Source organism: Polyodon spathula, chromosome 16 (genome assembly GCF_017654505.1).
Source record: "Polyodon spathula isolate WHYD16114869_AA chromosome 16, ASM1765450v1, whole genome shotgun sequence".
NCBI lineage: Eukaryota > Metazoa > Chordata > Actinopteri > Acipenseriformes > Polyodontidae > Polyodon > Polyodon spathula.
The window spans coordinates 28911874-28925310 of NC_054549.1; the positions used below are offsets into that span (position 1 = coordinate 28911874).

Here is a 13437-nt window from a genome sequence, read left to right on the forward strand (position 1 = left end):
CAGAACTCACTGAGCCATTACACGAAAAGGATTATCTGCATAGGAAAGTAAATGGTTTGACATTGAAACAGGCATCTTTAATTTAGACTTGAGGTATAATTTATGTGCAAGATTCAGCCCTCTCCCCTCCCACCCCCGCCCCTGTGTGTGATGGTGCAGTGTGCTTCATCAAAGTACAGTGAATGCATGTTGTGAGGGCAAGATAAATGTTTTTTTTTGGTTTTTTGTTTTTAAGGATCCAGTCTCAGATTTACGGTTGCCAGCATACTCCTGCCCTGAGGGGAAAAAAATCTTCACCTCCACCTTAAGAGATATTTTACCATGGTATCAGAATAAAGATGATTAAAACCACCTTGTCTTCAACAACAACCCAGTCAGCAGCTTTACACAAGTTCAGCATACTACATACTGTATAGAAAGCTGTCTGAAACTGACTTTTTTTTTTTTTTTTCAGGCATAACTGTTTTATGTATTTAAAAGTATTTTGAATACTTGGGGATCTGGCTCAATCACAGGCTCATATGATTCTGTATCGTTCTCCTGTGCTGCTCAGCGGGTAAACAGCACAGTCCTGTTACATATTGCAGGCCTGAGCTTTCAAACTGCTGCAGCTGACCACTCACTCAACAGCAAGAGATATTAGATTTTTAGCAGTTGAGAACGAGTTTTACAGGAAGCTGTTTGCTTGCTGTTGCAGCATACTGTCTTTGTGTTGCAGTTTCTTTTGATTTCTCTCCACAAGTGGGTGGTCATGAATTATAACTGGAGTCATGCATCCAAACTCATTTCCAACCACATTAGCCACTTGCAGTCCCATGGTTGCATACTTGTCTAAATAAAAAGATGTTGTTGCCTTTTATTGATTTTGTTGTTATTTGATTAAGGGGATATTGACTAACTCTTAGCATGTCTAGTTATGCCTGACAACATGCAATGGTAGTACTGCACAGAAACCAATTCCAATGTTTTTTTTTCAAGATCTAACTAAAAGATTCGGTAGGCTCTTCTGATATTGTTTTCTTATTGGAAAGAAGATATGTGATAAATACAACATGGTAAATATATAGGCGCAGAAATGTTTTTGCTTGAATTAATATTCCCAACTTCTTTCTTAAAGCCAAACCCAGTTTGGATTGTCTGTATCCTGTCTATGAATGGGACCCAGGTCCCTATACTGGCGGTTACTGTACACCTGCTGGGCTCAGAACCTAGGTTATTAACACCAGAACCGACGCAGTTATACTCGTACCTAAAACCGCCGCTGGCAGTCTTTATGACGGTTACATTTTAAACAACGTCATTATTAAAATGAAAGACGAACTATCGGCTGAACTCAAAAGTTTGATTCAAGCAATCATATCAAACATCTGCACAGCCAAAACGCTGCATTTTAAATGAACAATTAACCATAAAAGGGTTTATTTTCTAACTTACCACATATAAAGCACTAATTCAAAAAATGAAAAACTGTAATAAAATAAACATTTATTTTCAATGAATAGAACATTTGAAAAAACATTTAAATCAATAGAAACTAGTGTGCAAACAGGTTTATGTACACTGTAAAACTGAAAGTAGTTTTTACATGCACAGCTGTAAAAACAAAAGTAGTTTTTAATTTAAAACAAAAGTAACATCTGTTTTATCTTTCATGTGGGTCACTCGGTGCAGCACAGAATCCAAGTTGAGCTGTTTCAGCCTGCGGCTTTGCAGTTTTCTGATCGAAATATTTCTGCCAAAGAGTTGTGGCTAGCATCAAGATAAAACCTCTCCTGATATTTTCCACAGGGCATTCCTTTTACAAAATAAAAGAACTGATGGCTGCTAGGTCTAGTACAGATAACAACAGGCTTGTATATAAAAATAAAATAAAATATTGTAGGTTTAAAATAAGACTATGTATTGTAAAAGGCAGTCAAAATAACTGCTCTGGTGGTTTTAGATAGAGTGGATTATAACTTTTGGGGATCCTGCCTTTAAACGCCATCAGGATATTTAATATGTGTATTTAGGAAAAGTCAAGAACGGACAACAGTGTATGTTTTACACACTTAGAGTAATTTAAATTTTAAAAGTGAAAACCGTCAAAATGACTGCCGTGGCAGTTCTAGTGTTAAAGCATTAATCAAAACCACTTTAGCGCATAAGGAGCACTGGGCCGGCAGCCAGAATCTAACCTGATCAATATTTCTTCTTGGCCTGCTAGTGTCTCGTGTTGTGCTCTCTGACAAATTAAAGGCTGGCGAAAGTCATTGGTTGTTTTGCCCCTAGAGACCCAAATATTAATATTAGTCTTGCTACTTGTAAGGTAAAGTCATTTTCCCCTAATATGCCTCGGAGGATACATTTCCTTTTCATGTTGCGTATTACCTAGCAGGCAGAGAAGTCAGAAGAATTTAAAGCAAGCCTCAGGGATTTGAGTTCACTCCACACAGCAAAATCATTTGAAATTACAACTTGCTGTGTCTCAGATTAGCAATGGCCTGACCCAGATCTAGGACTTGCAAGCATGACTTCTGTTTACAGCTGTGTTCTCTGGCAGTGGAATCATGTGATTTGGAGAATTCCTGGGCAGAGCAGCAAGACAAGAGGTGGGCGAGGGTGTGTTTATGCTTGCTTTCTAGAAAAAACTACAGGCCTTACCTCTCATAATACCAGCATTGACCCTGTATCTTCTCATGCAATTTTTCACTTATTTCCTTTCACTTACTTTGCTTCACATAAAGAGCAACCGATCCTATACTTTAGTTTCTATTTAGATAACCAATAACTTGCCTTCTTTAATTCTACTCAGATATTTTTTTTTTTCATTTCAATTATAGATGAGGTTTTGAAAATGCAACATTTAAAACAAGCAAATGTTTTACCCATGTTATACTTGCCTTTATCAATACAGTACCATATGCTGATGAAGGAATGACGAGCAGTATACCTCTCCCACTGGCCTCAATCTAGCAACTAAAATGCATGGCAGTTTTTCCATCAGCAAACATTGCACTATTATCATGCTCAAATATAACTTAGAAAGGTAACTTTGTGCAGGGTAAAAATTACAGCATACAGTTTGACAAACTTCAGATGTCATTGGAAACCAACCAGAGGGATGTCATTATCTCTGTTCAGAGTAAGCACACATACAGTGTCTGTGGTGAGAAACGTAGTTCCAGCCTCCGAGAAAACAAATTCAACAGAAAACCTCTTTGTTAAATATTGGACTTTTCTTCAGTCAAGATGAAGCACTGGACTTAGCATTCCTGTCTCATTCTGCTAATGAAACAAACACATGTCCCTGGCCCAGGGAGTGTGGAGGTGCCAGGTGTCTTGCAGTGAAGAAAGGCAACTGCATTTCTAAAACTCAGCCAAGCGCATGCAATTTAAAAAATGTATCTTAGTTAATCTATATTATTATTATTATTATTATTATTATTATTATTATTATTTATTATTATTATTATTATTATTATTATTAATAATAATAATAATAATAATAATAATAATAATAATCAATTGGATTATTTTCTGGATTATTTTAAATTTTAAGCTTAATTATTGCAATCCAAACCTTGTTAAATAAACGTTGTTGGAACAATTTAACAAAACTTGGTTGACGATTTAGTGTTACTCAGTCAATAATGAGTGTGGATGACGTAAATTATAATTTTACTCATAAATTGAAAAACCCCTGATGTTTTTCACTGCCGTTTAAATAATAATAATAATAATAATAATAATAATAATAATAATAATAATAATAATAATAATATTTTTTTAATGATCTTTTTTTTATGAATTTAAAACTGCCTAAATAAAACAAAACATTCACCGAGTAACAGTTATGTCCTCCATGATTGTAAATAATATTATTTGAAAATAAATGTGGTTATTGAAATAAAACAAAGCTTCAGTGTTAACAGGTCAGTAGCTTTCCACCAGCACTGGTTATAGTAATATCGTTCTTAGCTTAATTCATTGGTTTGCTGTGATCCTGAATTTCTAGTACCCTATTGAAACTGACAGGTTTCATTTGTTGTTGTATTGTAATTCTCTGCAACCCCAGTTCCCGCAGGCAGGCACATCACACAGGGTGAGGCAATTCACACACAGGCAGGCGCGAACGTGGGACCTTTTGCACTGAAGCACAGCGCCAATATCACTGTTCAGAAGAGCCAGCTCCTTGGCAAGGAGCGTATATCGGGCTTATGTCTTTGTATGTGATTACGTCACCTACCAGTCCTGCTGCTGCCTTCCCCCATGCACACTACAATATCAACACTGGCACTCTAATTAATCAAGTTATTTAACACTGTGAATTGAGACGTCCCAAGCTGTATTAAGTTGTGATTAATTATATTTACGTTTTTAAACATGACTCTTTCATCCTCACTTTAACCACTTTGTTTTTGTATTTGAACTTAAACTGTTTTGTTATTATTAATTAGTCATTTAGCAGACACTTTCATCCAAAGTGACTTACAGAGACTAGTGGGTGAACTATGCATCAACAACTGCTACTTCAGAATCACTTACAGTATGACCTGTCTCATCCAAAGGAAAAATTACGCTGTAAATATGCAATATGACATATACAGTACTCGGTATACTGCCACATATGTATCAATATCCCTTTTAGTTCTCATATTATTGTATCTATACAGCACACTTCACTAGTGCACCGTGGTACATCCTTTTTAAAATTCCACATGCAAATATGCTCCAAGTAAATTATTGAAGCTTTGTTGCTGCTGTATGGATTGAAGATGAGAAAATCGCTGAAGGTTTTACTCATTCAACAAGCTCAGTGTAAAAAAAAAAAAAAAACCCACTGGGCCTGCATATGGCTGTCTTGGTGATTGGAACCTGAGGAATGCAGCCTGTTACTGGCTTCCTTTTCAGTAGGCTCCATTGAGCACGGTAGTGTTGCGGCTAGGGCTTGTATACATTTGGAAAAGCATCCTGATTTTTCACATTAAGAGATAACCAATTTTTAATATTGGATTTATCTTTTCATACAAATGTAAAATAAAATCCCCAGCCTGTTATGTTTTGAGTAGAAGACTTTGTGTTTTTGTTAATAAACCAGCTGGAATTCAGACTAAGCCCACGTATCTAGAGCTTTTTGAAGTTATGTTGTTACTGGTTACTGAAGAAAAATACTGAAATTATTATTGATTTTTTCAGCACCCAGCCATGCTACTGCTTGCAGATCAAAAGCAGTTATTGGAAGACATTAGCTGCAGTAGGATTTTTTCGCAGTATATAGTACCAGTTGACCAACATGTAGCATTGATATGATCTGTGGTGTTAGGGTTAGGCAAAGGACAATAATGGAATGCTGGGATTGGCCTATTTGATTTATAGATACTTTCTTAAAGTCATACCTAAACTATTCTGAATGTACTAGGAAGTATAGTCCAAAAAATGCCAAAAGCCAACATAGTTCTCTGTTTTGCTGATCAGTTCTAATAAAGTTACATTTATCGGTCATAATAAATAATAATTCTGCGTGTGATTGGGGAAGTGTTACAGAAGCTACTTTATTTCTGGTACATTTATCTTCAGAGGTTATAGTTTCATGGTTTGTCAGGGGAGAGCCACCAGTAATCTTCTGAGATATTCTCCTATTGAACTAGCTCTGTGGTGATTTACTTGCAGACAAAAGGGCAGTGGCACCAGAGTTGATATATTTCAGCATTCAAAGTAATCTGTAATATGATTACCATTTTTACATTGCTTTGAGCTTCACATTTCTTTTCAACTTCAGTCTGTGGTACTGGTTCTATTTCACTCTATAATTGCTAGCAGTGAAGTTGAGTATGTCCTGTCCTCATTTCAATGGCTTAAAAAGCAACAACTTTAAATAAATATGTGTTTAAATTGCAGCTATACCATGCTGCAGATTCAGACTGACCCCTGGAGGTAAAATAACTCAGTAACTTCTCATGCAAACAAGTCTCACTTGAGGTTAGGTGCTTGCTCAATTAGATGCATGTGGTCACTGCTTCCTGACATCACTATTATATATTTTTAATTAGTTCTATTCGTAGGTCATTTTCACTGTGTTATCCCTATTCACACTATTTTGTTTCTAAAGACTTTCAAAGGTTAAGCATGTTTGAGAATAAAACATGAACAAAACTCTCTCTAGAACAGCTCATAAACTGCAGTCGTGATTAAATAATTCAAAACGGGCTATTAAAAACAGCCGTTAAAGTTTTATTAACAGGATATAGTTGTCATTGATAAACAGAAAACCTCAGCTAAATCAAATGCCATGTCTAATTCTAGGTCAGTCCTGCTTATTCCCTGTAGTGAAATGTTACAGCTAGACAGAAGGAAAGACCCTTAAGTATAAACAGATTGGCTCTTTTGGTCACACTGTAGGTTTCCTTTAAATTTCAGATTTTAAAAAGTTTTCATGACACCTAGTGCCCAGCTCTTCCCATATGCCCACGCTGATGCGCTACCAGTGCAGAAGCACACAACACTGCCATGCTGCTTTAGCATCTGTTCAGGCTCTCATTTAGGATGTCGCCTGCTGTGTATCCTCATTTTTCAGGGAAGCTGTCTAAGCCACAGTCATCCTTGTAACAAACATTGTTTTTAATGGAGATTTGCAAATGACATTATGTTTATTCACAGTACATTCACTTATGGTGGGATTTTTTTGAATAGCACACATTGCCAATGTGGTTTCTTTGACTAGGGATTTCACTTAGACACATGATAAAAAATGCTATTGTAATTCTGATTCTTAAAGGTAAAGAAATTTCTCAACTGTATGAAACCACTTCCACAGACATTGCTGCCCAAGTATCGAATGGATTGAGGCTCATGCTGTCTCCTGCCAATTGATCTCTAGACCGAGGGAGACAACCCCCCAAAAATGCAGCAGGAGACTACATGGTACAGTTCAGTCCGTGACGGTCATTGGACCCAGTTCCTTAAAACTGGGTGATACGTATATACTATATAAATATATATATATATATATATATATATATATATATATATATATATATATATATATATATATATATATATATATAATTATTTTGTGATGCAGTGCCTTTCATGATTACATAGGTGTCTTCCTTGAGTCCTGTCATCTACTGGAAAATCACTGTTGGAAAAGGCCACTTGCTCAAATGGTACCTTCGAAATCCTTTCACCTCCAGCATGGAGTTAGGTCAGCTTTGTAAAGGGCATGCTCAAAGGCTGACTGTACTTCAGAGTTTCCAGTCAGCTCCTGAGATGAAAGATGTGTATACCTATCAGGGGGGATTTTCTGTCACAGTCTGAAGTCATATCACCCTTGATTCTAATCTCATTAGATCTCTGTAGCAAAGCTAAGTCAGGCGTCATCAGGAAATTTGATGAATGATATGCTAGTCTTAGTGACTCATAAACAGTTTTGTTTTCTTCAAGGCATCAGACATATTCTTTTTTAGAGATATCTCCAAAAAAAGAAAAGAAGCAGATGTGTAATTTATACCCATTATCCTGTTTGGTATTCTTAAAAAGCAGAGCTGTTTGTTGTTGCAGTGTGTGTCTCAGTGGGATGTCAGACAGTTTCAATGTCTTAAATGGCTTGATAAATGAGTTCCCCTACAGTGGACTCTATCCTGACCGGGAGACCTATCTATCCCTCTAGGGATTCACTGATAATTACTTTGATCTTTCTGCCTGTGTACTCGGTGTGCATCACCCAATCCAAGACATGGATTTAGAACAGAAATAGCAGTGTGTGTCCCTCTTTTACTGCCTGGTTTATTATCGCACACAGATAGCACTGGAAAGAGTTACAGCTATAAAGGTCAGTGACCCTGTTAGCATTTCTCTACTGTACCTAAAATTTAGGGGAGACCCGTTTAAACCGGATAGTATTAATGACAGGCGGAATTGGCAGCCACCAGCATGTATTCATCACCAGTATAGAAAAGACTTAAGTGGTTAGCATAATCTGTATTAAATGTGTCTCTTTACTCACAACTGTATAGTTTAATGAAGTTTCCAAAAATCTAATAACCAGTACTGTTCTATAACCATGTAACATCCAGGGGAAGTTTGTATTACTGTGTCATCATTCCTGATCATCATGCATAAATTAAAAAAATATAGTGCAATGAAAATGGACCCACATTCAGTTTAAACCATTTTTTAACATTAGGTAGATTACGTTTACAGTTACTCACGCTTAAAATTCATTTGTTTGCTGTGGAAGGTAATCAAACATGCAATCTTCAGGTGTGAAAAAGTTATTGCCCCACTAGTTAACTCAAATCAATTAAAGGGATAATTAAGGTCAGCTGTTTGAATACTTTGGTTAACAATCAGGCCTGATTTGGGCCAACCCTGCCCAATATAAATCTGACTAAGTTTGTCCCTTACCATCAGAGTAAAGTTGTCAGCACACAGGTTCTAGAGGCACATCATGCTACGATCAAAAGAAATTCTTGAAGACCTCCGGAAAAAAAGTTGTTGATGCCTATCAGTCTGGAAAGGGTTACAAAGGCATTTCTAAGGTTCTGGGGCTCCACCAAACCACAGTCAGAGTCATATTGTCCAAATGGAGAAAGTTTGAGAAAGTAGTGAATCTTCCCAGGAGTGGCTGTCCTGCCAAAATCTCTCCCAGAGCAAGGCGTAAAACCATCCAGGAAGTCACAAAGAACCCTAGAACAACATTCAAGGATCTGCAGGCCTCTCTCGTCTCGGCTAAGGTCAGTGTTCATGACTCCCACCATCAGAAAGACACTGGGCAAAAATGGATTTCATGGCAGAGTAACAAGGCGGAAACCACTTGTCACTAAGAACAACACGAATGCTTGCAAGTTTGCCAAAAAGCACCTGGATGATCCTCAAGAGTTCTGGAACAACGTTATATGGACAGATGAGTCAAAAGTGGAACTTATTGGCCAACATGGGCCCCGTTATGTCTGGCAAAAACCAAACACTGCATTCCACAATACCACATTCCAATGGTCAAGCGTGGTGGTGGTAGTGTCATGATTTGGGGATGCTTTGCTGCATCAGGACCTGGACAACTTGTCCTCATTGAAAGAACCATGAATTCTGCTCTGTATCAGAGAATTCTACAGGTGGATGTCAGGCCATCCATCCTTCAGCTGAAGCTGAAGCACAGCTAGGTCATGCAGCAAGACAGTGATCTGAAACACACAAGCAAGTCTACATCAGAATGGTTGAAGAACAAGAAATTTAAAGTTTTGGAATGGCCTCGTCAAAGTCCAGACCTAAACCCCATTGAGATGTTATGGCAGGACCTAAAACGAGCAGTTTATGCTCAAAAACCCCAAAATGTCATTGATTTGAAGCAGTTCTGCATGAAGGAGTGGGACAGAATTCCTCAATGGCACTGTAAGAGACTGATCAATAACTACAGGAAGCGTTTGGTTGCAGTTATTGCTGCTAAAGGTGGTGTAACCAGTTATTGAGTCTAAGGCAGAGATTACTTTTTCACATGGGGGCATTGGGTGTTGTATAACTTTCTTTAATAAATAAATTAAATAAGTATCAAAATTGTGTGTTATTTGTTCACTCGGCGTCCCTTTTATCTAATATTAGATTTTGGTTGAAGATCTGATAACATTCAATGTCAAAAATTTGCAAAAATGCAGAAAAGGGGCCAAATACTTTTTCATGGCACTGTACAATTCAATGCTGCTGCAGTATGTCCACTGTTTTTCAAATCATTAGACTTAGGTTTCAAAACAAACATTAAACGTTAAAGCTGCAGTGTCTAGTGCAAAACCACATCATGAAAAAACATGTTTAAAAAATATATAAACACATGATGTTTCCAGTCCATTAAAATAAATGGCTTTACATAATCTCTGCAAGTAGGAAATTGCAATGTCCAGTGTGAAAATGCAATACGAAGTAATAAATTAACATCCAATGTAGCGCTATAGCATTAAAATGTTCACTACAAAAAATGGTTCCTGAGTTACAAGCTCTTGCAGTGTATTAAAAAAATAAGGATTGTTACGTAACAACAGAACAGTGTATTCAATCCGACTGCAAAGTATGTATAATCTGATCCTAAACTGCCGGACTCCATGTCTTTGTTGTCTGAACGGAAGATAACCCTAACCTTGAATCACAGAGCAACTACTTCGAGGCAGTTCTTTCTATTCATGAGAGCTGTGATATTTCCCATCAGGAATTATTTGCGCATGGTTACTAAAAAATGGAAAATTAATGGTGAAAGTGTGACTTTCAGCTAAAAGTCAGGGAGGGGTGATCATTCAAACCAGGGCATTGACTCTGCAAAATCCGATGTGTGTGTGTGTGTGTATATATCATTTTACAACATTCATGTTTTTCATTAAAAATAAAATAACTAAAACAAAACAGTATAGCATTGACCACTAAATGATGCGGTACACATACTAAGCAACATAGTATTAGAATGAAACTACAAGCTCTTGCCATGTGTGTTGGGTATCTTATTTATAAGAGAAGTCATTTCACAGGCAGGAAATGGGCATTGCAAGGCTTGAGTCATAAAAAAGTGATTTAGCTGCCTGATGAAATGTGTGAGATTGCTACGTTTTCTGTCAGGGTTCAAAGCAAGGTTTGTTTTTGGTAAAAACATGTCATTTAAGCTTCTCTATGGACTGCTATTTCAACGCACCATCAAGCCGTCAGGTAATTAAATGATCTGGCAAAATGTCTTTTTGAACATCAGAGGAAACCTGCAACCCAGCTGCAACTCATATTATAGACACAAATAAGCCTTTGATAACTACTGGAACTGCAACTGATTATTCAGATGCTCTTGCAAGAAAGCAAGTGCAAATGTGAGTCATAGTACAGAATAAACCAGAATGGCTTTAAACGTCCTGGAGGTCAGTTGATGGTAGGAAAACAGCATCTTAAGGTCTGACAGTAAGAATCTGAATGAATTGATGACACCTTGATGAAGGTTAAAACAAAGTTTTAAAAAAAAAAACTGATTATTTAATTTAATTATTGGGTGTTTTGAGAATTTGGAAAGGTACTATTTAAAACCATATTTATTTTCTGTTGCAGTGTGCAAAATCCTTCAGGAACAAAACAATCGTACCATGTTCACAAATCTATTACTTCAGTACCAAGTTTGCAGCATCTTTTAGTAAAATAATTAAACAAACTGCTAATCTTCCACAACCAGCAAGAGTTCGTAAATTAACCATTGGAGCAAATTATTTTCTCAATAGGGCCCACAGCTACACTATGTAGCTCCCTTCAAGAACCGCCTACAAAAAGCACTACAGAGTGGAGAGAATAGGAAATACTTACTGGAAGGAAGGGTTTGGCAGTAAAAAAGACAATGAGGTGAGAATAAGTGACAAGAAGGAGGCAGTCATTGAGGGTAACTCAAATGTTTTTAATGTCAGCCATTTGTCTTCCAGTAAATGTAATTCTATTCAACTGAAAACTGAATCTGTCAGAGAAAGCACAGCAGACAAATCAATCCACTGTAGCCATGTTTTCTCGCAAGGGCCTAATGGCATTTGAATCAGTATGTTAACAGTACGTACTAAATAAGAGAGGCTTCATAACTACATAACCTTCATTTGGACACAGTGAGGTCTATTTTAAATGATCTCATATTTTGTGTCTTCAGTTGTTTTAATAAAGAGGTAAACACCATGTTGTCTATATTTATTATCTAAACAGTGTAAGATTTTAATATTTCCAACCTGATTTGTCATCAATTAATCAATCAATATTTATATTATATAGCTCCTTTCATAGTGGACCACTATCACAAAGCGCTTTACAAGATAGTGAGAAGCATTCATTTTACATTAAATACAGTGAAATACAGGGCATAGTACATTAAATACAAAGAGTAAAAAACAATGCAAATAAATTAAATACAGGCATCATACATTAAGTACAGGGCAAGGATGTGAATTCTAAACATTGTGGATGTGTGTGTTATACAGAATCATACGAATAAGATGGAGTGGAAAACCTGAAATAGCAATTTAGACAACATCTAATAACAGATGTCAGGCTTAAAGAGCATTGAAAGCAAGAGAGAACAAGTGGGTCTTGAGAGTTGATTTGAAGCAAGCGACTGTGGGAGCTGCATGCACTAAAGCTGGGAGAGAGTTCCAGAGAGTTAGGTCTTGAAGCTAAAAGAGCGCTCTCTGAGTGTGGTGCACTTTTGCTTGGGTATAACAAGCAAGCCAGAGTCAGAGGACCTTAGCTTGAGTGATGGACTTCAGCTTGCGTGATGGATCTCACGTCACTGTATTTAGTTATGTATATAGTAATGTAGATATGTTTGGATCTATAAATCATCCCATCTATAAATCATCTATAAAGAACAAAGGCAATTAGATCCCCTGTATTTAGATCATTAAAATATACACCCATATCTAATACAAGTTTCCCCATAGTAAAGCATAGAGGATAATATGATAAAGCATAAAGTATTGTAAAGCTATGTGGCAGAAATACAATGAGTTCTGGTTGTAAATATCCCTCCCAACCTGTGAGGGTGCAAAATAGTGAAAGGAGAAGTCTCTGGACAGTCTGGCCTGACAGTTCGTTTCCGGGGTCGGGAAGTCGGTCAGCTTGGAAGGAAGCGAGACTCTGTTGCAGGAACGTACTGACCTTAAGGTAAACAAGATAGCAGCTGCAAGCAATAGACACAGCTGGAATCGTTTACCAAGGGGTCATGCACGATAGCATAAAGGGGCCAGACAAACGTTAATCTTCCAGGCTGACCGACTGACCGACTGACCAAACCACGGAAACAAACTGTCAGGCCAGCCTGTCCAGAGACTTCTCCTTTCGCTATTTAGTGCCCTCACAGGTTAGGAGGGAGATTTACAACCAGAACTCGTATTTCTGTCACAAGCACACATTTAAAAACATGGAAAACCTTGGTAAACTATGATAAATGCATAGGATAATAGAGAAAAGCATTACATGGCAAATTTACTGTGGCAAACTTTTTTAAGTGTGTCTTTATTGTACTGAGCCACAAATTCCGTGATCACTAATGGATTGAGGGCCATGCCCTGTTTTAATGCACTTCAATATCATTATTATTAAATAATATTGAACAACAGCCTGTGCATTTTCACATAACATGAAATTGGATGGTTGGATGCTAACTCATTTTTTTTTATTTTCACTTATGAGTTTTCTTAAATAAGTGTTCAAATCAACAAGACATTTTGTAAAGTGCATGTATGTTTGTTCCTTGCAGAATTGTAACATGATTATAAACTGCAGATGTAGTGTAGTGTTGATGAATATGATACATGATGTGAGCCAGGGATGCTTTGAGTCAGGGGTGCTTTGGGTTTATAGCATGGAGGTCACATCAAGGCCAAGTGAAAAATATGTCTTCAGTCTCCTTGTCTGTGAGCAGACCTGTATTGGATCGCTTTGACAAATGACGCTTTGATATGCCCT

General features: G+C 37.1%; 1 protein-coding gene across 5 annotated transcripts in view; it reads left to right on the forward strand.

Annotated features, from left to right (window-relative positions):
• LOC121329019 (dedicator of cytokinesis protein 3-like) overlaps positions 1–13437 on the forward strand; it is a 212002-nt gene that overhangs the window by 109784 nt on the left and 88781 nt on the right. The window lies entirely within an intron of this gene.